The sequence below is a fragment of the Canis lupus genome, chromosome 16 (assembly GCF_003254725.2).
Source record: "Canis lupus dingo isolate Sandy chromosome 16, ASM325472v2, whole genome shotgun sequence".
Taxonomy (NCBI): domain Eukaryota; kingdom Metazoa; phylum Chordata; class Mammalia; order Carnivora; family Canidae; genus Canis; species Canis lupus.
The window spans coordinates 42,909,787-42,937,631 of record NC_064258.1 but is presented as its reverse complement, the minus strand read 5'-3'; the positions used below and the strand labels follow the sequence as shown (position 1 = coordinate 42,937,631).

At 36.4% G+C, this 27,845-nt stretch overlaps 1 long non-coding RNA gene across 3 annotated transcripts in view; it reads right to left on the bottom strand.

The window, feature by feature from the left end:
- LOC112675173 (uncharacterized) overlaps positions 1-27,845 on the bottom strand; it is a 139,566-nt gene that overhangs the window by 26,249 nt on the left and 85,472 nt on the right. Inside the window, exon 5 of one of the 3 annotated variants that reach the window (XR_004805665.2) lies at positions 21,893-22,020. The exons of the other annotated variants lie outside the window; for them this stretch is intronic. This is a non-coding gene — a long non-coding RNA (uncharacterized LOC112675173). Of the gene's footprint in view, positions 1-21,892; positions 22,021-27,845 lie in introns of those variants that run through there. 3 annotated transcript variants of the gene reach the window in all.

The window sequence follows — 27,845 nt, the reverse complement described above, 5'->3', positions numbered from 1 at the left end:
CAATGGAATATTCCTCAGCCATTGGAAATGACAAATACCCACCATTTGCTTCGACATGGATGGAACTGGAGGGTATTATGCTGAGTGAAATAAGTCAATCAGAGAAGGACAAACATTATATGGTCTCATTCATTTGGGGAATATAAAAAAATAGTGAAAGGGAATAAAGGGAAAAGGAGAGAAAATGAGTGGGAAATATTAGAAAGGGAGACAGAACATGAAAGACTCGTAACTCTGGGAAACGAACAAGGGGTGGTGGAAAGGGAGGTGGGGGGGGTGACTGGGTGACAGGCACTGAGGACGGCACTTGATGGGATGAGCACTGGGTGTTATGCTATACGTTGGCAATTTGAACTCCAATAAAATATAACTTAAAAATTAAAAATAAATTAATTAAATTAAATTAAATAAAAATCAGTAGTCTGACAAATAATAAATCAGGAAGATTCATCCTTGAAAGGGCTCGGTTTAGGTTTTCCAAAGTAAGAAAACTTTAAAAAAAAAAAAACTAATTCATGCATGAGTCATGGTGTTATTAGGCTTTCCCCCATAAAAGCACTGCTTTATAACTACTAAATTAAAAAGCTAGTTATTCTAAAAACTTATAGTTTTGAATGTTTTAATTTTGTTAAGCAAAACTTTTTAACACAAATTTTGTTATAACTCTATCTGGCCATTTTTAATGGATATGAATTAAGTAACCCAAATCCTTTTCATTAAAAACAAAAAAAATGTTGTGGGCATTCTCTATACAGAATTTCACAATTCACTGTGATTGAAGCCGTAAGTGGAGCTGAGAGCATGATGAGCCCACAGAAGTTTCACAAAGTAATCAATGAAGTACCAATGATAACTCCAAAATAGCCACAAGTTTATCTGTGGGGCTTTATAGTTACAAATGTGCTGTCAAAAAATGGATTCTCTTTTTTTCCTGAGTATTAAGTATTGGTTTCTAGGTATTTAACTGACCCTTTTAGCTCTGCAGTTCTCTGTGTGTTTCATTCACAGAGAAACGGAATGGTTGACTTTCTTTAGGGACTGTTACCCATACCTTAAGTTATCACTTCCTTATGAAATACTATAGTAATCCTCAAATTCTGCCCTGAGTCATTCATATACTTACAGACAAATGTTAATTTTATGCGACATTCCTCAGGCTGTTTGGTGATAACCAAATGGTTCTTTGGTTTTAGCAGTGTTAGGTCATCATGATGACAATTTCCACATTTTTTTAAATTAAAGAAACTTGTACAATGTGTTTTGCATTTCTTGCAAATGTGAGTCACGCACTTTAAGTTAAAATAAGGAAGACACAAGGGACACCTGGGTGGCTCAGTGGTTGAGTGTCTGCCTTTGGCTCAGGTCATGATCCTGGGGTCCTGGGATCAAATCTCACATCAGGCTCCCACAGGGAGCCTGCTTCTCCCTCTGCCTAGGTCTCTGCTTCTCTCTGTGTGTCTCTCGTGAATAAATAAATAAAATTTTTAAAAAATAAAGAAGACACAAGAAAGCTAATTGATTTGAATCAGTGGTTAAATCCTGAACTGGCTATCAATGAGTAAGAACACAGAATACAGTAAATTTATAGTCTAGAAGGTAAAGTGATGCTTAGTTTTTTTTTTTGTTTTGTTTTTTTAAGATTTTATTTATTTATTCATGAAATACACACACACACAGAGAAAGAGAGAGAAAAGAGAGAGTAGAGAGAGGCAGAGACACAGGCAGAGGGAGAAGCAGGCTCCATGCAGGGAGCCTGATGTGGGACTTGATCCCAGGACTCCAGGATCACTCCCTGAGCTGAAGGAAGGCGCTAAACTGCTGAGCCACCCAGGGATCCCCTGATGCTTTGTTTTTAAAGCATCATTTGTAACACCAGTTAAGACCACTCACCATAATCAACTACAAATTAGAGAAAAATTACCCTAGGTCTGAAACACAATGAAATCCAAATAGGCAAATGTATTATTCCAAACCTGGCATTTGCCAGACCAACACTTCCCATTTGAAAGATTTCTTTTCTAGAAATGTTTGTTTTTATTTGTAAGATATTTAATGGCACAGTGGTCACATTATTCAAAGAAATATCAAGTCTGACTCATAACAAGGTAAAAGTAAAATTTATACCTTTTTTTTTCAGTCGAATTGTGGGGGGTTTCTAAGTACACTTTTTATTCTGGAGTAATTTTAGAATTACAGAAAAGTGGCAAAGATGTACAGAAAGTTCCTATATACCCCCCCCCCATCTAGTTTCCCTTATCATTCACATTTTACATTACCACAGTACATTATTCAAAACAAGAAACTGACATTGGTACATATATTAGTTTCCTAAGGCTGCTATAACAAATTATCACAAACATGTATCTTAAAACAACCAACACTTACTCTATCATGGTTCTGGACACCACAGAACAAAACAAGGTGTTCCCAGGGCCACATTCTCTCTCCGAAGACCATGAGGGAGATTCTATTCTTTGTCTCTATTCTTTGCTTCTGGTGGTTGCTGGAATTACTTGATTTCTGGCTCCAGTCTCCACCTCCATGAAATATTGCCACCTTCTCATCTCTGTGCTGGTCTTTAAGAAATCTGTCATTGATTTTAAGCCATCCATATAATCTAGGATGATCTTATCTGGAGATCCTTAATTATATCTGCAAAGATACTTTGCCAGGTAATAGTCACAGATTCCAAGGATTAGGACATGGACATATCTTTTGAGTGGGTGATCATTCAATCCACTACAGATTATTATTATTCATTAAACTCCAAATCATTTTTTTCATCAACACCATCTTTCTATGCCAGCAGTGCCCAATTGAGGACATCACGATGCATTTAGTTTTCATGTCTCCCACATTCCCTCTTGTCTGTGATAGGTCCTAGCCTTTCCTTCTTTTTTATGACCTGGAGAATCTTGAGGTATACTGACTAGCTAACTCACAGAAACCCCCCCAGTTTGGGTTTGCCCCATGTCTTTCTTATGATCAGACTAGTTTATAGATTTGGGAGGATTCATGGAATATGGGAGATTAAAGCTGTAGCTTTGGAATATGAGAGATTAAAGCTGTAGCTTCTGTAAACTGAAATAGCTACATACATTATTTGGAATTTTTCTGTAACTTCCTCATTTATTTATTCTTAATCATTTTAATATCAGTATAGGCACATATATTTATTTTTTACTTTGGGTTATGATTCATACTACATTATTTTGTCATTTAAATTGTTCTAGCTTTGCCAGTTCGGAGCTCTTTCAGGTTGACTCCTGTGACTCTATGACATGTCCTCCTCATCCTTTTGGTTTTGTTTTGTTTTGAGTACTTCTTTACTTTCTGGTATTACAAGATGTCCCAGACTTATCTTGTATTGGTAGTTTACTTTTCAAAGCCAAATAAAATATTAAATATTCAAGACTTTGGTTTTGCTTGTCTGGAATGATAAAGGGCACTCTCCTACTGATACCTCTTGGAGTCTTAGTAAGTAAAGACAGTGGCACAGTGTCATAAAGTATTGATTAAACAAACAGCCAGGCTAAAGAGTTATATGAGGTAGTAACTCTTCTTACAACTAAAGTGTTCATGCCTCAAGCAGAAGACAGGGCAGTAGCATTGAATTCTAGTAACAGAGTCAGCAAACTTAGTTCCAGCACAACCTCAGCAGAGATGATCAATTCCCTGTTGGTGCAAACCATGATTAGCTCTAGACTTGCGGCTCCCTTCTTACTTGCTTTTAACCTTTGTCGGTGTTTGTAAGTGTACAGATGCTGCTCTCTCATAAAATCACCAACTGAATAACACACCGTTTTCATATAACGGTTTTGGCCCTGGAGACCCTAGGAATGTTTATAGTGTAGATGTAGGTCACGTACCCCAGAAATGAAATGAAACAAAGTTGCCTATGGAAGCCTCCTGGTGGACATTTAAAATAAATAGCACTATGCAGAATTCCAACTTGTGTACTTATTTGTGTTTTCCCTAGAAGAGGGAAGCAAAGAGAAATTTCTCTGGTTATTGTCGGACTTTCTGCAAGCCAAGTTCTATTTACCTAGTACTACTTGGTCAACAACATCCATAACAGGCTAGAATTAAGGTGCTATATAGCAATAGTGATGACTTTAATAACAGAAGATATATATATATGACAGGCTGAATTTCTTGGTGCAATCATAGTTATTTACTTACAGAGCACAAGGATTCAGGAGTGTCTTCTGGATCTTTTTGTATTAACAATACATGCACAGAAAAAATCATAAAGTATGTCAGATACCTGAAATGTTCTTTAATGTTCTTATGGAGGATATGAGGCTCATCTCAATGAGAAATTTATAAATAGCTACAAAGTAATTAGCCTTCCTCTAAACTCAATGAGCTTTTATACACAATGTAGTTACAGCTTGATTAAACAGTTTTCCAAAATTCAGTGTGGCATGTAAGAAAATATATTCTAAGCCCTTAAAATGTCACTTGAAGGAAATTATGTGTGTATTAAAGTCAAGGTGGAAAACATGTGCACTACTTCCTCTAAACGAAGGAGTCCTTTCAATAAAATACATTTCAGTACAATGTGCATTGTAAGATTATAAATGGAGAGACATGACATGATGTGCTCTTTTGTTTTTTGGCATGGAAAAATTTTTAAATAGTGTATTTTGCCTTGTTATTTTCACAAAAGCACTTAGCAACCTTTCATATTTTCAACATTATTTCTTGACAAGACAAAGAGAAGAGTAATCTGTGGGTGGCACTCTGAAATAATAATCAGAGGGGTGTCGTAAGAAAGAACATCATGTCAGCTGTTGGAATGTTCTCCAACTATACTTCTCTGAGAGTCAGAATAAATGTCTTTGTAATTCCTTATCATATAGAGTGACTTTACTTTTGATATCCAAATGAAGTCACTAATTCTAAAGGGTAGGGTCTCACAACTCATAAAGCCACGTTTAAAAAAGCAAAGAGGAAGAAATCATGTAGTCAACCTATTTAGGATTTTTTTCCTCTGCTTGTCACATTAGTCTTCTTTTATTCTTCTTTTATTATGATCTAAGATATTACTGAATGTGAATTGTGGATAACTCTGAAACATTAATCTAATGTATTTTGATGCTTGTTTTTTTATGTGCAGTAATGAAATTACCATCCCTAAAATTTAATTAATGCTAAAACTGGCAATTATTCTATTTCCTCTCAACATCAGAATTTTGGTGAATGAAAAAAAAAAAAGAAATTTTGGTGAATGCTGGATTCTCTGGATTTTCTAATTATAAAAGCAATGGCATGTAAATCTGACTCCATTTCTTTCTTTAAAAAAATATATGTTTATTTTAGAGAGAGAGAGAGAGGGAGGGAGAGTAGGGGTGTGCGGGGGCAAAAGGAGGAGGAGAGAGAGAAGCTCAAGTAGGCTCCCCAATGAGTGCAGAGCCCTCTGTGGGACTCAATCTCATCACCCTGAGATCATGACCTGAGTTGAAATCAGGAGTCCAACGCTTATCCAACTGAGCCACCCAGGTGTCTCTGACTCTTTTCTTATACTTCTGCCATACACATAGCATTAGATGTTGGCACCGTACAACTTTCTGCTTTCTTTTACTTTTCATGAGTTTCATATTTAAGTGGGATTCAAGCAGACAATATATAGTTGGGTCTTTAAAAAAAAAAAAAAAGATTTTTATTTATTTATTCATGAGAGACACGAGAGAGAGGCAGAGACACAGGCAGAGGGAGAAGCAGGCTTCATGCAGGGAGTCCAATGTGGGACTCAATCCCAGGACCCTGGGATCAGGACCTGAGCCAAAGGCAGACACTCAACAGCTGAGCCACCCAGGAGTCTCAAGTCTCTCTCTCTCTTTTTTTTTTTTTTAATTATTCTGATAATCTCTCTTTTTTATATTAGTGTAGTTAGACCATTCATATTTAAAGTGATTACTGATATAATTGGATTAATATCTAAAATGTTTGTGATTATTCTATCCCTTGCATTTGTGTTTTGTTCCTTTTTGTTTACTCTTTTTTGTCTTGTCTTATTTTAATTAAGCATTTTATGTGCTACTATTTTACCACCTCTGCTAGCATATCAATTATGCCTCTTTTTAAAAAAAATTGTCATGGATTTCTTAATGTAATGTACATATTAAGCCAGTTTCACCTTCAAATGGCACTATACTACTTCAAGTAGCTTAAAACAGTATTTCTAATAATTCCCTTGTATTCCTTATGATACTGCTATATGAACTGAATTGTGCCCCCATCCCCCCACCCCCGCCCTTGCACAAATTCATATGTTGAATCCCTCACCTCCAATGTGATGGGATTTAGAGATAGGGCCTTTGGGTGGTAATTAAACTTAAAAGTAGTCACGAGGGTGGGGCATGATTTTATGATGGGAAGAAGAAGAAAAGAAAAAAATGGAGCACTCTCTCTCTCTCTCTGTCTGTCTTGTTGAAGACACAGAAAGAAAGCAGTCTTCTTTAATGCAGGAAGAGGACCTTCACTATGGATCAAATAGGCCAGTATCTTCGTCTTAAACCTCCTAGCTTCCAGAACTGTGAGATATAAATGTCTGTTGTTTAAGCCATCCAATAGCTGGTATTTTATTTATAGCAAGCAGCTAGAGTAGACTAATACTGTATCATTTATTTTACTTGACCATATGCTATAATCACTTGATACAGTATTATTGTTATTATTATTACTTTAAGGGCTATAATCCTTTAGATCAACTGACAATATGAAAAGTAAAAGATGTTTTACCTTGTCTTGCTCCTTCTCCAGTGCTCTTCCTTTCTTTATGTAGATTCAAGCTTCTGACCTGTCATTTTTCTTCTTCCTGAAGAACTACTTATACTGTTTGTTTCAGAGCCTGCTTTCTGGCTGTAAATATTCTCAGTATCTGGGCTTCTTTGTTTCCTGCATTTTGAATATGATAACTCTGTGTATAGATTTGTTTTTATATTTATCCTTCTGGGTATTCTCTGAGCTAACCAGATTTGTGATTTGATATCTCTAATTCTGGGAAATTCTCACCATCATTAAATATTTCTTCTGATCTCTTCTTCTTTTCTCTCTCTGATAATCTAATTAGATGTATGTTATATCTTTTGCAGTTGTCCCACAATTCTTGGGTATTCTGGGGTTTTTATTATTATTCTTTTCACATTTCAGTTTAGAATGTTTCTACTAACGTGTATTCAGCTCACTAATTTTTTCCGCAGGTGAGTTTTATTTGCTGATAAACCCATTAAAGGCATTCTTCATTTCTGTTACTATATTTTTCATTTCTTGGACTTTCTTTTAGTTATTTGAGTTTCCACTTCTCTGCTAATGTTATCCCTCTGTTGTGATGACTTCCAAGCTTTTTATGTACCAGGGGAAGGTATAACAGGAAGTCTCCTGATTTAGCATTAGAACAGTTTCACTTGGTAATTTCCTCACTCAGGATAGTTTCCAGAATGTGTCATTCTCTTATCCAGGACCAAAGGAATACAGAACTAATATATTCAAAGAGCCAACCAAGTATTTTACCTTTAGGCAGTCTTAGCTTTATACTATTGAAGACATATATTTAACCATTCTCTTAAATCTAAAGGGAATTAAATTAACCAATCTTAATAATCAATTTCAGCAATTAGTAATAGCCATTAAGAGAAATCTGGACTACTGGCCTAACAAAGTCTAAGCTCAATTATACTGCACATTATACCATGCAATGTATTTTAAGAAACTTGATGGTTTAGATATATTATGGCATCTATATAATATGTGTGTGCATGTTGTCCCCATTAGTGATTTCAGATCCATTCTCTACTAGTCTCTATTGTCCTCTATGTCTGGGAAACAGATCCATGCAGACTAGTCAAATTTTTTCTTTGCCTTCTAGATAGATTTATAAAGGGACAGGAGCTCAGATGGAGTGAAGGAAGTTAGTTTCAGGCATCATTTCCCCATCCCGCTGTATTCACTTCTGAGTTTATAGTACCTCCATGGCTGTCCTCTCCATGTGAATACCCCCATTAGGATTTTCATCTGTCCCTGCCTGCTGCCCATTCACACCGGTGTTATAAAAGCCTGAGTGTTTATGTGCCTGACCCTTAGGTCAATTTTCAGCATCTAAGGCAGAAAAACACCCAACACGGCATATATTGTAATGCGATCATGCCATTCCCATACCTCCTTTCCTTTTCCCCCACTTGTTTTCTGAGACTATAGCATATTAGTGTTTCTAAAGGAAGAAGGAACGGTGTTCTGGCTGGTCCAAGAGCAAGACATAGAAGAGATGATTGCCCATTTAAAGACCTCAAACTTCTGAGTCAGGACCAGCAATGCTGCTCTTGTTTCCAGGCTGTGGTCTGCTCTATTAGTCTTTTACTTGCTGGAAATCCCTTCCAAAGTCTCACAGTGTTGATCATTAGACTTACTTTGTGTGTTATCGTGAATTTTGGCTTTTATTTTTATCTTAATTGATATTCTACTGGAAAGTTAGGAGAGGATGTAAGGCATTATTATTATTTTTTTTTTTTTTGTAAGGCATTATTTTAAAAACATAGGCTTAGGGATGCCTGGGTGGTTCAGTGGTTGAGTGTCTGCCTTCGGCTGAGGATGTGATCCTGGAGTTCTGGGATTGAGAGGTCACATCAGGCTCCCAGCATGGAGCCTGCTTCTCCCTCTACCTGTGTCTCTGCCTCTCTCTGTGTGTCTAATTAATGAATGAATGAATGAACTTAAAAAAAAAAAGAACATAGGATGAATACTAAATAAGTAATGACTGCTAAATAAACCACAAATATTTACCTCTTCCCACATGAGATGCCACACAATATGGCACTAACCACTTCATCTGTACTCTATGCTTGAGCTAAACTACCTGGAAGTTCCTGGACACTCTCAAACCTGACTTTGTTTTCTTACCTTCTATTAGAATTCTCTTAGATCCAGCTCTACCTGTACAAATTCTATACTTTAAGGATTATCATGAATAGCAACTCCCCTATGAAATATATTCTGATATCTTATAAAAGATACTATCTCTCCCTCCTTTGAACAATTTTTCATATTATTTATTTCTCTCATTGCCTTTTTGTAAGATACCTACACAGTTGATTCTCATTATTTGCTTTAGCTATATTTGTTCTACTAAGTCACTGCGAACACTGAATGAGTGAATACTGAACTCCTAGGGGAAATACAAGGTCAATTCCAGTAAGCCCTTGGTCACAACATTGTTGTCAACATTTTGATCAATATATAACCTTGTTTTGTATGTGTTTCTGTTTGAAAATACCTTAATATATATTTTTAATTCATTAATGTTTAACTTAATTCACATCCAGCAATACTAAAATTTCATGCCTGAATGAATATCATGTCACATTAATTTCTCCATAAGGCACATCACAGGCACTTAGGAAAACTAGACAGTACTTCAGAACTATATTTGAGGGACACTTTAAGCAATAAAGTCCCAATAAAAAGCACAAAAATGCAACAACAACAACAACAAAAGATACTACATAGCCTGTAAGAAGAACAATTGTTTAGCGTGAGAGTGAAAACAAGAAGGCAGAGTATTTCCTTGTCCAACCTCAGATGGGAACATACGTATCAGGTGACTCAAATTATTCACTACTCCTTACAAGTCTGTAAATGATGCAAAAGCACCAGGATTATTGATTTTGTTATTACAAATAAATTGTAGGGGTTAGGCAAATTTGGAAATATAGAATTTGTGTATATTAGGTACCTGCCAAATACACAGATGGCAGGCGCTGGATTGGGCATTGTGGATATGTATAAAGGAGGGGGTTTACAACTTGGAAAGGAAGATAAAAGTAAACTGATGCTTCTGGTGTGATACAAAACATGCAAAAGGAAAGTACATGCTACCATAATGCCTCATAATGAGAGTACCTAGCAAAGTTTCAAGGTTCAGGAAAGGTTTCCAGGAAAAGAAGGCCTGTAGGCTAAATTCGAAGCACAATTACAGCAGAAAACTTTGGAGTTTTCCATAGTATCTAATACAGTGCCTTGGTACATTGTAAGCAAACAATAGGAATAAAGCTTTAAGGGAATCTCTGGGTGGCTCAGTGGTTTAGCGTCTGCCGTCGGCCCAGGGCATGATCCTGGAGTCCCAGGATCCAGTCTAACATCAGGCTCCCTGCATGGAGCCTGCTTCTCCCTCTGCCTGTGTCTCTGCCTCTCTCTCTCTCTCTCTCTCTCTCTCTCTTTGTCTTTCATGAATAATAAAATCTTCAGGAAAAAAATAAAGAATAAAGCTTTGATTTTCAAAGTCTACTTAAGTGAAAAACTTAAAATAGAGGGAAAAAATTATACGTAACTGAAACTTGGATATACAATTACTTCTAAAATCTTGGAGACTCATGTCAGCCACTGCAATTACTGAAGCATATCACAGAGCTTTCCTGTTGGGCAGACATCACAAATTGTGACATCACATAAGACTAAATAGGGACAAGCAGAGCACCAAACAGATTGACAGCAGCCAAAATCCGGGAAGACTCACACATCATGCACAAGAGTAGACTGAGAAGGAGAAGTAGGAGTAAAAGAATAATCAGTTGTGGCATCCTAAATTCAAGATAGAAGTTGCATATTGGAGGGAGTAGTAAGCAATGGAAAGAACCCAAGGAGTATGAAGAATTAAAAGGACCCATTAGATTTCACAGCTAGGAGATCATTGTAGACCTTGGCAGGAGCAATTGCAATAGATAATCACAGGCAAAAGCCAGATTGCAGTGCACTGAAGAGCGAAACTAATGTATGCGTGTTTTCTTCTCCAACTCCAGCCATGGTAACCTTTATCAGCTTCTCAAACATGCTTCCTCTAAATGAGGGCCTTAATGTTCTTTCCTTTCCATGTGGTTGATTCCTTCTTAGGTTTAATTGTCTCAGATTTTACTTCCTCTGCAAGGTCCTCCCTGAACAGCACATGCCACCTACCATACTGGATCTTCTTGTTACATTCCATGTCTGAACATTTTAATAATGTGTGCCTCCCCTTGTCACATCTAGATGAAGACCAGGACCATGCTTTGTTTTCCTGACAAGGGTATTCCTAGCACCTAGTGCTATTCCCAATATGTCATTTTTACTCAACTAGTAACTATTCGCCATATAAGACTAAAAATCCATTGAATTTATTCATTCCTTTTATTTCCCTGCAGTGTCATGCATATGCAAGTGCTCAGGAATTATGTTCAAGCAATCAAACCCTAGTTAATTAAATTGCAAAACAAAAAACAAAAAAACAAAAAAAAACCCCTAATAGAAAATATCTAGGTTATATGGTATCTAGAATCTGCCCCCAACCCTGTATGTTTGCTTTTTTCTTTGCTGTATCACTTTTGCCTAGGAAGATGCCTAGCACAAAACGAGTAAGAGGCAGGTTGGTTTTTTGTTGTTGTTGAATTTATAAATAAATGGTTGAAAGAATCAAAATTATGAGTTTGGTCCAGTCTCTACTTTATACATTTACAAGGCATTTTTCAAAATAATAGAAAAAGCAAGGACTTCTATGATGATTGTACAAGACAAGGAATTCTGACTTTTACTGTAATCTGTACCATGAGGAAGAAAACAAAGAGGTACTTTCAGAAATCAACGTGACATGTTGAGGATCTTTCTAATATGCTTAAATTCAAGAAGTTATGAATAATAGATGCAAGATTTGCACATAACCATGGACATTTATGAAAGAACATGAGCATCATGTAAAACACACTAAAGCCAGAATAAAGGAAAAACATAAGGACTGGAAAGTAGAGACAGAAGGATTTTAGGCTAGATATGGAACTAGAGGAAACATGAAATAAGCAAATCTTAAGATTATCAGCCTTAGCCACAAAGAAAACACAAAGTACACTAAGATTACTACATACCCACACAAATGGCTAAAAGAATACGACTGGCAGAGCAGGTTGTGGTGAAGACATGGATCACTATCTCTTAGTTTTGCTGCTGGGAAGGGAACAGGGTACAATCACTTTGGAAAACATTCGGCAATTTCTTATAAAGCTATACATAAACTTACATTATGACCCAATTCTACCCTAAGGTATTTATACAAGAGAAATTAAAACTTACGTCTACAAAAAGACTTGTATTTGAATGATCACAACAGTTTTATTTATTATGGCCAAAAACTGGAAATAGCTCAACTATCCATCAATAGGTCAGCAGATAAACAAGCTATGGCCAACAATGGAATGCTTCTCAAAAAATAAAACAGAAATGGATTATTTCTGGATTCCACAATATGGATAAGCCTCAAAAATATTTAAGTGAAAGAAGTCAGAATAAAAGATTCATACTATAAGATTACATTTATATGAAGTTCTAGAAGAGGCAAAACTAAACTAGGGGTGATAGAAATTAGACCAAGGATTGTCTAGGGTGAGTTATGGGAAATCTATACCTTAAATTTAAAACTTACTTATCACTGGGAAAGGACATAAGGACACATTTTGGAGTGATGGAAATGTTCTATATCTAATACATGACAGTAGTTACATATATATATATATATATACACACATTAGTCAAACTTATTACACTGTATTTTGTAAATTAGTGTATTATTTTTGTTGTATGTAAATTACACCACAATAATTTTTATTAAAAATTTGAAATAATACATTAACAGACAAAAAGGAGAAACAACAGGAATCTTCAATTTCTTTTTTGTTCCCATACTTACTGTTAAGGGATATTTAGTAGATTTAACATTGATAGTAAAGATTCAAGATCAAATGTGGCAAGATTATATAGTAGCATCTGGTTCTTCTAAATTCAACTTTTAAAACAGAAATCTACCTTATGCATTTTGGTGAAGGTTCTTCACTGCCTAAACTAGAATCCATTCTAAAAGATTAAATGGTGCTATGGGTGGGGGGGGGGGGGGACACCTGGGTGGCTCAGTCAGTTAAGCATCTACCTTCAGTCAGGTCATGATTCAGGTCATGATCCCAGCCTTGAAATTGAGTCCATGTAGACTGCACTATGGATTGAACTGTATGACCTCCAAAATCATATGTTACGGTGCTAACTCCCAATGTGACCATACTTGGAGATGGGCCTTTACAGAAATAAAATCATGAGAGTAGGGTCCTGATCCAATAGGATTGTCATTCTAAGAAGAGACACCAGACAGCTTGCTTTCTCTCTGTCACATGAGGCCCCAGCAAGAAGGCAGTCACCTGCAAGCCAGAAAGAGTTCTCACCAGAAACTGACCCTATTGGACCTTGATCCTAGACTTCTAGCCTTTAGAACTGTGAATAAATAAAGTTCTGTTCTTTAAGCCACCTGGTCTATGGTTTTGTTAATGGCAGCCCGACCAGATCAATACAAACTGAAATTGTTTTATAGGGTACCAAATAGCTTATAGAATCTCTGGCACAGCAAGAAAACCAATTTGGTCACCACTCAAAAATTTAATACTTGAACCTCTAACCAGAGCATTCTGGAAGAACCGAGTATCTCTAACACATGGTTGTAAGAGCTACCTTTTCCCACATGGACACTGCCTCAAGTTTCCTCCTTTGATTCCTCCAAGTCTCCTGTGGAGCTGTTTGTCTGGTAGAATGTAGACAGATCAGCCCACAGAATCCACCCCACCACTGTGCTCAGATCCCTGTTGTTAAGACCCTTGAGCTGCTTTCAGGGCACTTCAAGGAGTTCAAGAAAACATTGGAGAAAAAATTAAAATGTTCTATAGCCAAAAATGGGGGCCAATGTATCAGAGACCAGACCAGTGAGTTCAATGTTCTTTTCCAAATTTCAAAGAAACTTGTGAAATTTAATGGAAAAATAGCAATAATCACTGAAGGCAACACAATTTTATTATGTGCTAGGTTTCTAAGATTGGCACAACTGGCTGATCTCAGAAGAACATTCAAGAGTCTTCCATACTATAACTTGCATAAGATTAAGAAATTTGAGACAGATTCCCAAAATAAAGTAATTAATTGATAATACCCCAAAAGGAAATCCTAGGTACCTGCCCTTAGAAACATTTTTTTTTAATATAAACCCACACACGTGTGCATGAACACACACCAGCTCATCAAACTTGCATATGGCTGGTACAGGATTGAGACATAGGTCAATAGAGATGGCCTCTGACATCATATCCCCATTTTGTTTTGCTGCAAAACAACTAGTATACCTCACTCTTGCTCCATACCCTCCACACCACCCACCTTGAAACTTGTTAAAAGCACTGGTCTGAGACAAAAAGATCTCTTCCACAATTTATCTGATTAATCCCAGGTGATTCATTCTACCTCCCTGGGCCTCTGGTTTATCATCTGAACAAAAGAATCATTTCTAAGGGCCATCTTAGCTCTTATTCCCCATAATTTTTACAAAGCCTCTTGGGTTTGGCAGCACTTTTGTTCTTTCAGAAAAAAAACAGTCTTTATTCTTCTCTTACCCAGGAGTTTTATAAGGCTACCTATTGATAAGTCACTAAGGATTTGGGAATTGTGGGTTACAAAGGACAAATAAAGCATCTTATCTGAAACATCTCTGTCCAAGATCCCAGCTCACAGCACTGCACATCCCGCTATATCCAGGGAATAATTTAAAGACAAATAAAATCATCCCTGATGACTACAGATGTAAAAAATCCTCAACAGAATATTAGCAAACTGAATCCAAAATACATTAAAAAATCATTCACCACGATCAAGTAGGATTTTTTCCTGGGTTGCAAGGGTGGTTCAGTATCTGCAAATCAATCAATGTGATGCATCACATCAATAAAAGAAAGGATAAGAACTATATGTTCATTTCAATATATGTAAAAAAAAAAAGCATCTGACAAAGTACAACATCCATTCATGATAAAAACCCTCAACAAACTAAGTTTAGAGGGAACATATCTCAACAAAACAAAGGCCATCAACAACAGAAGAAGCAATAGGTATTGGTAAGGATGTGGAGGAAAATGAACACTCATGCACTGTTCATGGGAATGCAAACTGGTATAGCCACTGTGGGAAATAGTATGAAGTTTCTTCAAAAAGTTAAAAAAAGAACTACCTTTGATCCAGCAATTGCACTACTATATTTACCCCCACCCCCCCAAAAATATATATATATAAACACTAATTCAGGGGATCCCTGGGTGGCTCAGAGGTTTAGCCCATGCCTTCAGCCCAGGGTGTCATCCTGGATACCCTGGATCGAGTCCCACATCGGGCTCCCTGAATGGATCCTGCTTCTCCTTCTGCCTGTGTCTCTGCCTCTGTCTCTGTCTCTCATGAACAAATAAATAAATAAAATATTAAAAAAAAAACACTAATTCAAAGGGATATAAACACTCTTATGTTAATTGCAGCATTATCTACAATAGCCAAGATATGGAAGCAGCCCAAGTATCCATTGATTAATGAATGGGTAAAGAAGATGTAGTATAATTTGAAATATTATTCAGTCATAAAAAAGAATGAAGCTCTGCCATTTTCAATGACATGGATGGGAGCTAGAGAATACAATGCTAAATGAAATAAATCAGAGAAAGACAAATACCATATAATTTCACTCATAGTAGAATTTAATAAAAGAGCAAAGAGGAAAAAAGGGAGAGATAAACCAAAAACAGGATCTTAACTAGAGAGCAAGCTGATAGTTACCAGAGGGAGGTGAGTAGGGGGATGGATGAAAAAGGTGATGGAGACTAAGGAGTGCACTTGTGAGGAGCACCAGGTGATGTACGGAAGTGTTAAATCACTATACTGTAAACCTAATATAACTAATATAACACTGTATGTTAACTGGAATTAAAAAGTTAAAAATAAAACAAAATAAACATCTAGGGAAAAGAGAAAGAATGAGATAGATTATGAATTATGTCTGAAATCTTCTAATGATTACCCTATTCCTGGAACTTTTTAACAACAGGAATAATCTTTAAAGTGTGTTGTGTGTTCAAATCCCTCCAATTGAATTCCCAGAGAAGGTGTAAGCTGAACTGAGTCTAGTGACAGTAGGAGGCAGTCTGGTAACCTCTCAACCTGCATCCAGAGCCAGCACAAGGAAGTGTCACCATCCAATTGACCCTTCTTTCCCCCACTGCATTCCTCATCACAATAGGAGCTGCCTTGGTATTTAGCCAAAGGGCACACACCTCTGACATTTGGGGTCTTCTGCAATTAAATCAACTGGCTACTTTTATTCATTGTACAGCTTTTAGAAAAGCAAGCATACCTATGACATAGAATTTTAAGAGTCAAAACAGTAAATCATATGGAAAGGGACACTAGGCATAAATAATTTACATCTTGATGTCATATATACAAGAACAATTAGAAAATCTTACTAGGGGCAATAGCAAGTGAGAATGGGGTTGTTCTTATTTTAGTTTTCACTTCACATCTTGAGGTGCTGGTGAACACAATTCTTTTTAATCATTTCTAGCACAGGCATGCTAGTTCAAAGCTAATCAACCCCTGTAGTCTAGTATCACTTGTTCAAGTGATGCATTTTTCTTGAGCCCATTATGGGAATGAGAATTATAAGCTTTCTTGCATAATTCAACAGAGTCTAGACACTATGAGAAAATGAATCAAAACACATAGGAATGCTGAATCTTAAAATTCATCTCCAAAATTAAAAACAATCTACTCACGATTCATATTTTATTTGTATGCTCTTTGGCAAAACACTTTGTGAGATAAATTCATAAGCAATTATCCCTGTGCAAAGGCTGACAATACTCTTTCTTGAGGCCATTTGGCTTCTTAGATTTTCAGAGTGAAGAAATGATTGATGTTAATAGAGAATTTCTAGATTTGATGTACAGTATTTGTGAAGAACCCTGACTCATTTTTCTGTGTGCTCCTGGGCTCCTTTCCCACCAACATGTGAACCAGTGGGAGCTGAGAACTCACCTTGATCACCAACTATGTTCTCTGATCAAGTATAAAATAATGGGCCTTCCAATCCTCTTTCCCAGAATGCTGCACATTTTGATGTAAGATCAGTTCTTACTGAAGCATTCTAAAACTGTCAATTCCCTTGGTGCATTACCTGTTCTTCATATTCTGCTGAGGCCAAAATATGTCAAATGGACAGATTGCTCTGCCAAAGACAGTCAGATTTCGTCAAACCAAGAAAATTAAATCCAGGCCCTGTCATAAAAACACAGCTTAGGAGCCTGCCGGATGCACCAGTGAAACTGGTCTCACTAACAGCTGCGCTCCCTCCTGGCATTTCAACATTGGCCAAATGTGGATTCAAAGCATAACCAAATCCAAAATCTCTCAAGCAACCTCAGTTTCAGCTGACATAGCCAAGTGCTTTGGGTAAGTGGTGTTTGTCAACCCCTAGTCCAAACTGCTGACCATAAAACATGAGATAATGAACACAAATTAGCTCCAGAAGAAAAGTTTCAGTTGTCTGAACTTGTCTTTTCCTGTTTTTCTGGCCCTTGGGAAAAATAGGAATCCTTTACTTCAGCCTTCATCATGTTTTCGTATTTTAGGAGAGTTTCTATTCTCTAAATTGGCTCAGTTTTTATTTAGGATCAGAATTCTGGCTGGATTATCATTAATAGTGTGATTATACCAGTTAATTTATGATGATTAAGAATTCCCTATTGAACAAAATTGTCAAAGATTAGATACATAAGAACACAGTCAGGTATTAAGGGGAGATGTACTGTCTGGAACACTTCCTTTTGGGGTGTTTCTGGTCTGCCTTCCTCCTGGGGTACCTGATATCTGTCTGATATACTCTGAGGCTTATGGATGTGCTCTGGATGGATTCTAAACTTTCTACATAAATCTCAGAGTTCTTCATTTCCTCCACATAAATATTCCCAAGAATAGATGGCTTGAAAATTATTTCATCACAAAATAAGATGGACATAGGAATGACCTTTCTTGCTCAATTACTAGTCATCGTCTGATGCTGGCTGATTTGAAAGTAGCAAAATGGTTTTTACCTTTAGTCATAACTCAATTTCCAGACAAACTATACACTGCCAGAAAGGTAAAACCTACACTGGTATGCATATATAAGACAAAGTTTTTCTTTTTAAAGAAAAGAAACTTTGAAACTTTGAAAAATATCGTTTTAACCAGTTCTACCTCTGCTGACCTTTTGCTTTCAACCAAAAAGTTAATTTGGACATAATCTCCCTGAGCTATGAGAAAATCGTGTTCATAATTATTCTTTTATTCTTGATGATTTTAATGTATCAACCCCAACCCACACTCCCAGTATTATTTATTAAGCAATCAACTACTGGGATGGATAAAGAATGGTTCCTACAGCCTGAAACTATTAATTCTTTGCTTAACATAATTTGCTGAAATTTAGTATATACACACATATACAAGTGTCAAATTAAACAGCTATAAAATTATTGGACTATAAAACAAAAAACAACATATTTTTTCAAATATCTCTCAGAGCTCATTCTTCCAAGAATAATTCTCTTTAAGTGGTTGGTTAGGTACTCAATTAAGCCATTTCTTTAAATCCCAGGGCAGAGGGACGCCTGGGTGGCTCAGTCAGTTAAGCATCTGCCTTCAGCTCAGGTCCTGATCTCAGGGTCCTGGGATCCAGCCTGCTCAGCAGGGAGTATGCTTCTCCCTCTGCCCTTCCCCCTCCCCTGCTCATGCTCTCTCTCTCTTTCTCTCTCAAATAAATAAATATATAATTAATCTAAAAAAAATCCCAAGGCAGAGGCAACAATCTATGTCTAATTTATTTTCCCATACACAAGTGGATTTGAACTGAAAATTTAAAGGTGAAATGAAGCTGTCAACTCTATTTTGTGATGATTTGCAATTAACATAAATTAAGTGAATACTTCAGAACTTTTGGGCTCAGCTAATACTGAGAATAGTGTACATTCATATCTGTTTGTTGATGCTTATCTTGTTTCTAAACTTTAAGTAATTTACTCTCTATCCTTTTCATCTTTTTCAGCCTGTTCAAGTAAAACAAAAAATCTGTTCTGAAATCTTATCTGTTCTGAAACGAAACCTATCCAGCTATTAAATAGTGCCTCCTTTCCTCCAGACGTTTCCTTATAATTCTCTCATAGCATCTAGGTAACCATTCATTTGACCTTGAAGGCCTGACTTTTATTTGTTATGAGCCTATGAATTCAAGATCTAAAAAGATGGTCATTACCCCCATATTACATTCAACCACATTACAAAAACAGAAGTGGTCAATATAATGGACCAAAAGTTATGGCTTTTCTATTGAAGGGGACTAAACAACATGAGTCAAAGCACATGAAGGGAGAAGAACCTTGAAGTGGTCATAGATGCAAAGAAAATATGTGAATATAAGCTCTGATCTATGGAAGCTGAAGGAACTAGCAAGGACATAACCTGATTTTATGGCTTAAGTATTTAAGGCATGGAAGATAAAGCAGAACTGTAATTTGTAGCCACTGCAAAACACACCTTCCCTGCTAATATCTGGCATCTTAACTGCCTTCCTTTGAAAACACTTTCTGTATTTGGGATTTGTTGTATTTCTATGCCATTGACAAATTGAGTAGATTGCCTATTAGCTTCCTAGGAAAAGGATCCATCTGAATTTTTTTTTTAATTTTTAGTTATATAGCTATTAAAGAAGTAACACAGTGCTTTTCATTCTCTTTGTATACTTAACAGAGTGAATAATTAAAATATTCACCTTAAAAAGTTTGTAAACAAATAGAATTAAAATCCCTCTAGGCAATTTGGGTGTTGTTCTGTTGAGTTTTTAAACACCTCCGTTTAGTATCCGAGCCTTTTCTTTAATTGGAATCACACACAGGAGTGCATTATGTAGAACTAATTAAAATAAGGTCATGGCCCAGAGCACCCCATTCTGCTCTTGTCTTCTAATGGACCCCCTACACATGCACACACACACACGCACACACACGTACACACAAACACACACAGCAGGATTCCTGAGGAGGTCCAAAAGACTCATTTTGAAAATAACTACTAAATTATCTCTCAAGACCTCTCCAACCACTCATTGAATGACTTTTTACTAAAAATTCATTTTAAAAAAACTAAATGGAGAGTACTTTTCAAGTGTTATTTTGCTATCTCCAATTTTATTTTGTCCTCTGAAGGCATCATCTCATGGTCTGCACTCTGGAGCCAGATTGCCTAATTTTAAAACATGGGCTGTGCCGTTTACTAACTGGATGATCCTGAGGAACTCACTTAACTTCTCTGAATGAGCTTGAGCAAGTTAATTACTCTGAGCCTGTGTGTCCTCATCTATAAAGTAACATAATAAATATAACTGTATTCACAAAGTTCTTACATTGTTTTAAATGAGTTACTTCATATGGAGTCTTTATCCCAGTACCTGGCATATAGTAAGCACTCAGTACCTGTGAGCTACTATTATTCAGTTGACTAAATCAGGTACCTACAATGAAAAAGGCACAGAGTGTTTCAGGATACAAAGTAATACATAATCCTAGCCCACAAGGAATTGACAGAAGCCTTAGATAAGGACCCACACAAGTACTTAAGAAGACTTTCTAAGATTTATGGGGATCCAGATACCTAAAACATCCTCCAATCTACTTGGCCCTAACTAGAAGAGAAGCAACAGATGCAAGCTACTAAATGTGATCCAAGTGCCCATCTCATTAATAATTGGGAGTGCCCAATTGCTCTTAGGAGTGGACTCTGATTCATAACAGAGTAGAATGGAAAACTGTGTTCCCTCCATAAGCCTAACAATAGGACCTGCATAAGCCCAGGCAGAGGTGTTGCTGGCCAACTGCAACAAAGCACAGCAGAAGAAAAAAAAAGAAAAAAAAGACAAAGAGATCCTGCCTGAAAAGTTTTAGCTGGTGAGAAGGCAGAGTGGTAAAATCACTGTAGATTTTACCACCAGTGATTTTACCACTTGTAAAACTAAGTGGTTTCTTGTAAAACTAAGTATATTCTTACCATACAACTCATCCATCACACTCTTTAGAATTTAGCCAAAAGTGTTGAAATTCTATGTCTGCACAAAAATCTGCACATAGATGTCCATAGCAGCTTTATTCATATTTTCCAAAACTTGGAAGCAGCCAAGATGCCCTTTAGTAGGTAAATGTATAAACAAACTATTATGCAACCAAATAATGGAATATTAGTTGGCACTAAAAGGAAATGAGCTATCAAGTCATGAAAAAACATGGAAGAAGTTTAAATTTATTTTGCTAGGTGAATGAAAGCTATACTGTACATTTCCAACTATATGACATTCTAAAATGGCAAAACTATGAACACAGCAAAAAAAAAAAATCATTGGTTGTCAGAGTTTGGGGAGAGGGAAAGGATAAACAGATGCAGAATAGAGAGTTTTTTAGGGCTATGAAAATACTCTGCATGATACCATAATGATGGATACATGTTATACATTTATCCAAAACCATAGAATATTCAACATCAAGGATGACCAGTAATTTAAACTACAGACTTCGGGTGATTATAATGTGTCAACATAGGTTCATCAGTAACAAATGTACTACTTTGGTGATGTTGATAATTAGGGAAGATAAGCATGTGTCAAGGAGGGGACTATATAGAAAATCTCTGTGCCTTCCTTATATTTATTGTGAATCTAAAACCGCTTTTTAAAAAATCTTATTTATTTATTTATTTATTTATTTATTTATTTATTTATATTTAAGATTTTATTTACTCATGAGAGACACAGAGAGAGAGACAGAGAGAGGCAGAGACAGAGGCAGAGGGAGAAGCAGGCTCCATGCAGGGAGCCTGATGTGGGACTCGATCCCAGGTCTCCAGGATCACACCCTGGACCGAAGGTGGTGTCAAACCACTGAGCCACCCGGGCTGCCCTCTTAATTTTTTAATGAAAAAAAATGAATTTTACCAATTCAGCTCTGCCCATTAGAGAGCCATGGTGAATGAATGCCAGGCTGTCACTCATCTCGCTGGGTTAATCAGTCCATCTCCCAAGTAGAGGAGCAAATAATGGGACTCAGTGGTTCTCAAGGGTGCCAGATGAAACCTCTGGGAGAAAGAAATAAGAGGGTATTTTTGGTTCAGACAATTATAGGGGTGCTAACCTGTCCTGACATGAGGTGCCATTCTGTACAATGAGTCTATGCGATGAAGAATTGTCAAGCCAGTACCAGTAACACATCCAGAAGGAAATGATAGAAAGGTGATAGAAACACTTTTTCAACATTTCTACTACAGATTGAAGGAAATGGCAGAAAGTCATTTCTCTATGACTCCAGGTGTAAAAGTAGGAAGAGGTTTGAAGACATTTTATAATAAATGTAATAAAATTATTTTCCTTTCTCTTTATCCCAATTTGGCTTATTCATGAACAATATTGTGTATATTCTACTACTTTTCCTCAATTCTAATGATAGGAACAATGATTTCCACCTTCTCAGTGTTTCCCAAGAAGAGTGAAAACTTCACTCCCAGTTGAGAAAAGTGTGAAACATTGCTGATCTCTTTCCAAGGAAGCAGAAATGCCTACTAAGTAGGCAACTAGAAAAGAAACTAAGTTCTGTCTTTGTTTTCTCAAATCATCTTGTTCATGGGAGAGTCTAGACTTGTGTTCTTGCTGCCATATGAGAAAAGCATGCATGGCCCCTGGGCCAAGTATATCTTCTTAAATGTAGTCACCAGTGCAGATCAATCAGTATGTTAGAGATATTTTGATTTCCATCTACATAATTCATCCTTCCTCTTCCTCTTGTTTTCTTTCAAATTTCAAATAATTTAGTATTTGGAGATATACAAATTATGACATAGTACATTTAATAACACCTTTCCAAGGACAAATAAAGTACCAGATTAAAAATCCACCTTAGTTTCAAGACATATTCCAATCCAAAAATGTTCAAATGTAAAGACAAAGGAAATGCAGAAGATATGCTAATTTGATGTTAATTTATTTCATAGCAATGAAATATCTAATTAGTGAGTAGTAATAAATATTTATTATCTGTGGAAAACTTATATTTGAATTGTGTTACAATATATTACTGGAACAATAGAACCTTCCACTACTGAAGTCACATGATTTCCAGAATTCTTTCTCCCAGCATCATCATACATCAGTAAAACGTTGAGCAGCATTGTACCAGTCCTTCTCAGTTAACTCAACACTGCCCATCAAGGTTTTTATCTTTGTCACAGTCTTCATTGTTGCTATCCTGGTCTACTAAGAACAACGTATCTTATTGCAGAGAGGAAGTTGACACAAATGAGGTAAATAATCAAGCACAGGTAGTCCTTAGACTATGTAGAAGAGGTAATATTTGGTCAAGACCAAATATTTCAGGACAAATCCTGAAATCATAAAAGACTAGGAGATGCGACCAAAACAAAACAAAACAATAAAAGCTCCTCAATCATTCATGGCCCAGATTTTTCCAATTTTCAACCCCACACAAAGGGTGACTGCAAAGTCTTTGTGATTGCTGAATGGGAAGAAAAGCTGTAGGAGAGTTAAGGTTACAGATTTATCTTGCAAGAAAAGTTTTAACAGGCTTGTAGGCTATAGTGTTATATAATGATACATTTTTTTAAGGACCTATTTCTTTAAAACATAAATTTGTATTCCGTAGAAAATAATTTAAAATAGCTAACAATTATAATTAGCTTCAGGAACAAACAAACAGAATAATATATAAATATTGGCAATTAATGACCCCATAATAAACAGCCTGCAGTTGAATAAATAATCCTTTAGGCTGAGCCCTGAAGTATCAACACTGGCAAAATTAATGAATCTTTTATAGACCCTAGTTAATAATAGACTTTAGATCTGACAGGTGCATGTTCCAGAAACAAGCAGAAATCCAAATGTTGTAAGTCTCTCTATCCGCATTTGCTGATATGTCAGCTATGGGGCCATTTTTCTAGCAAAGATAGCAGCATGTCTTTCGATTGATGGCTTGAAGCTTTTCAAAATTATTTGTGTTTATCAATGACTCACAATAATTGTTTTAAGCTAACATCCCCACACACACACACACACACACAAGAAGAGGTAAAAGGATGCCAAAGATGAATAACTTGCTTTTTGAGGGTTTCAGCTCTACCATCAAGATCGGATTGGAATCCCTACTCTGACTTGCATAGCTGTAAATCTTTAGACAAGTTATTGGCTCTGCCTCAGTTTGCTTATCTGTGAAGTGGTTAAAATAAGAGTACTTACCTCACCAGTTACTCTGAAGATCAGTCCCTGAGGGTAATGACCTGAGAATAGTCCCTGGCACATATTAAGCCTTCAGTAAATATAGTATTATAAATATTGTTGGCACTAAATATTAGATTTTCCCTGTACTGCTTGCTTAGCTAAAGAAGAAACAAAAGATTAAATGTCATTTTCTCTATATTCAACTCTGGTTAATATGGAACAGAACCCATCATTTACAGTTGTATGTAGTAGGCAGTATTAAATAAATAACTTGCTAATTCTGTGTGTCAATCAGACATGTCAAGTGTGATCTTGATCATATTGAAACACTCTTATTTTTAACTATTATTTCCTTTAATACTGTGATCAAGGAGGCATCGTTTACAAACCACACCAAGAAGCTTAAATCAAAAGACCTTGGTTTTCAAAGTACTTTTTTTTTTTTCTTGGCTTTTCCCAGAGCACAGGTTTCTCAACTCAACAGTAACATAGTTTCTCTTTTGAGTATTTCCCTGTACACTTTGACTGTGGCCTTCATTCCTTGTCAGATTTGCTACTGCAGTTTTCACTAATCCCTGTGAATGCCTTCTCTGACAAAGAATAGAGTCTGGACCATTAACCCAGTCAAGGGCACTGGGCTACATTTTAGAGAATTTTTTTTTTATCACACACCTTTGATCCCAAGCAATACTTCTTAGCTGACAGTTCACTGAGAATTTAATACATATGAAGCAAAATTGACAGAGAAGGGTTCGCCCTAGCCGCCCAGAAAATGATTCCCTACCCCAGAGATTCTGGTCAACCCCAGGAAAGCCTGTAACCTGCCAAGAGTACAACTGAAAAACATATTTTCCATGCAGATGGTGGCTCAAGCATGTTTCTTTTCCTAGATTATATGTGCAGTAAAAAACAAACAGAATTAATGCTATCCTGAACTAGCCTGTAATCTCTGTCACTGTCTTTATGCTACAGGAACTCTTCACTCTAAACTTGAAGACAGATTCATCTCCTGTCTTTTGCAAGTAATTGGATTAAAAATAGACTGAGTTTAAGCTGGTGGAACTCGTTGGCCCAGATCTGGGAGGTCTACTTGAGTATGAAGTTTTCCCTCATTAACAAGCAATCAAAAACCAGTAGATACACTCGCGCATTTACTCACTGGTTCAGAAATTGAGTGTCTACGATCTGATCAGCACTGCCATGAGGGCTGGGGATACAGTAGTAAGTAATAGGAGGTTTAGGTTTCTAATACATTGTGCCTTCAAGAAGGAGGTTTTGTGGGGCTGATATTTAAGCTTTTAAAAAATTCTGAGAAATTTAGGGTTTAAAGACAGGAAAAAAAAATTAGCTTGGAAAGGAGAAGTAACCAGGATTTCTTCTTTCATGCCCTTTCCTAAAAGAATAACAATGGCAAAAAGAACCACTAAGAAAATGGAAAGTACAAAAAAAATAAAATAAAAAGAAGAAGAAGAAAGAAAGAAAGAAAAGAAAGAAAGAAATAGTAGCTTTTTTGGGGGGGGTGGGGGGGACAATTGTACATTTCACAAGGAATAAATAGCCTCAATCAGAATGCTATCCTTAGTTCAGAAGTAGGCTGAACTCTAAGAAATTTAGTATTTGAAACATATTCAATATCAAGTATACTGATTTTAATGAATTGAGAACTATTTTCTTCATTAAAGTTTCTAAAACTATAAGCAGTAGTCTATCAACGGGAGTCAACATGAAGTAGATTGTTATTTATACATCAACTGTGTTAAATGTGCTGAAATGCATGGTGCGTTTTCATGTTTGTTCCTGCAGAGACAAATGTCAAAGAAAAAGCCTTCAGGTTACTTACAGGTTGTATGGGCATGACTGGAACACAAGCTGGTCCATCAAAGAAACCCTATAACCCAAGAGCGATTACGCTGTACCCATGGATAGCTGGACCAAGCTTATCGCACACAGACATTGCTTTCAGCATCAGGTAAGGCAAATTTAAGAACTGCAAACTAAGATAATAGATGTAGAGTGTAAGACCCACACTATTTTAAATCAAACAACAGTTATGTGCCTTCCTGTGAGGACACAGATGGTAGTAGTTAACAGATTTCTCTATAAACATTAAAATGAGGGCATGGAGCCAGATTGCACTAATTGAAGAAAAACCTGCTTGCTAAAATACAGTAACTTTTAATTGTTGCGCTATTTACCCTTTCTCAGAAGCAAGACTGAAAGAGCTAAGCAACTTTGGGGAGCAAAACACAACTCGTTGCAAGTTGATACGGGCTCATATAGAAAACAACTAGCATTGCCTCTGCTCGGATGGCACAGAGACACCTTAAATTCACACATATAGAAGTGAACTCTTGCTCACATCACCTTTCAAACGAGTTCATTCCTCTGTGCTACCCAGCCCAGGCGGCAGCATCACAGAATACCATGTGGCCTCAGCCCAAATTCTGGCGATCAAATTTGGTTCCTCACATTCTTTTGCTCCTGGACCCCCAGTCATCACACAACCACCCTCAACTCTTGCGGACCCTATGACTAGAGACTATCTTGAACCAACGTTTTTTCTTGCCACTATCTTAGCTCACTTCACTTAGCAGAGGAAAGAGTAATTAGCTCTGGAGGAATATAGCATTATATGGAGCCATGACAGTTATTTTATGGGTACTAAGGGGCATTTAACTTAAAAAAAAAAAAAACTAACAAAGAACAGCATATTTCACTAAAGTCCAATAAAATAAAAACAGACGATAGAAACAGAGTGCAGACAAATGGGATATTGGACTTTAAAGAAGATGAGAAATCTAAAATAAGTGAGTGCTATGTGCAGAAAATAGGGGAAAAGATGATAGGAGAATCTTTTCCGATTGCTGGAGTCACTAATAAAGTACACAGTAGATGTTCTAGAATTGAAAAATACTATAACTAATGGGAAAACTTGAATAAACACATTTGTGGAATTGATACAGAATAAAACAGAATTAGTAAACTGGAACACTGGTCATTAGAAACTAAAACTAAAATACAATGGGGAAAAAAAGGAATGACAAACAGGACCAAGAATAAGAGACAAATAAGACACCATGAAAAAATGTCAGGGCTGTCGTTGTGTGGGGAGCAGGGAGAGAATGAGGAAAAAGCAATATTTAAAGAGACAATGGCCAAGAATTTTCCAAAACTGAAAAAAAAAATCAACTCAGGAAGTATGAGTAGGATAAATTCAACAGAAACACATTTAGATCACACTAAAATGGATGAACAGAAGGGAGGGAGGAATTTTAAACAGCAAAAGAAAAAAGATGCATTACTCTCAATGAAGAGAAACTTTATAGACTATAGCCTCTTAATAGAAGCTAATGGGAATCAGAAAGGAATAGAATCTTTGAAATGCTTTGTAAAAAAAAAATAACTACCAAATTATTATTCAGGAGCCAATAAAAATAAAAACATTCCTTATATATGAAAATGAAATAAAGATGTTTTCAGATTACACATACACACATATACAATACCTACATACACATACACACACACACACACAAGAGTGAGTGAGCTGTTCAAGCTGAAGAAAAATTATCCCAAAGAAAAATACTGAAATTCAGGAAGAAAGGTATAAGAATGGAAAGAATGAATATGTTGATGAATATAAATATTGACTGTAAAAAACAATGATGATGAG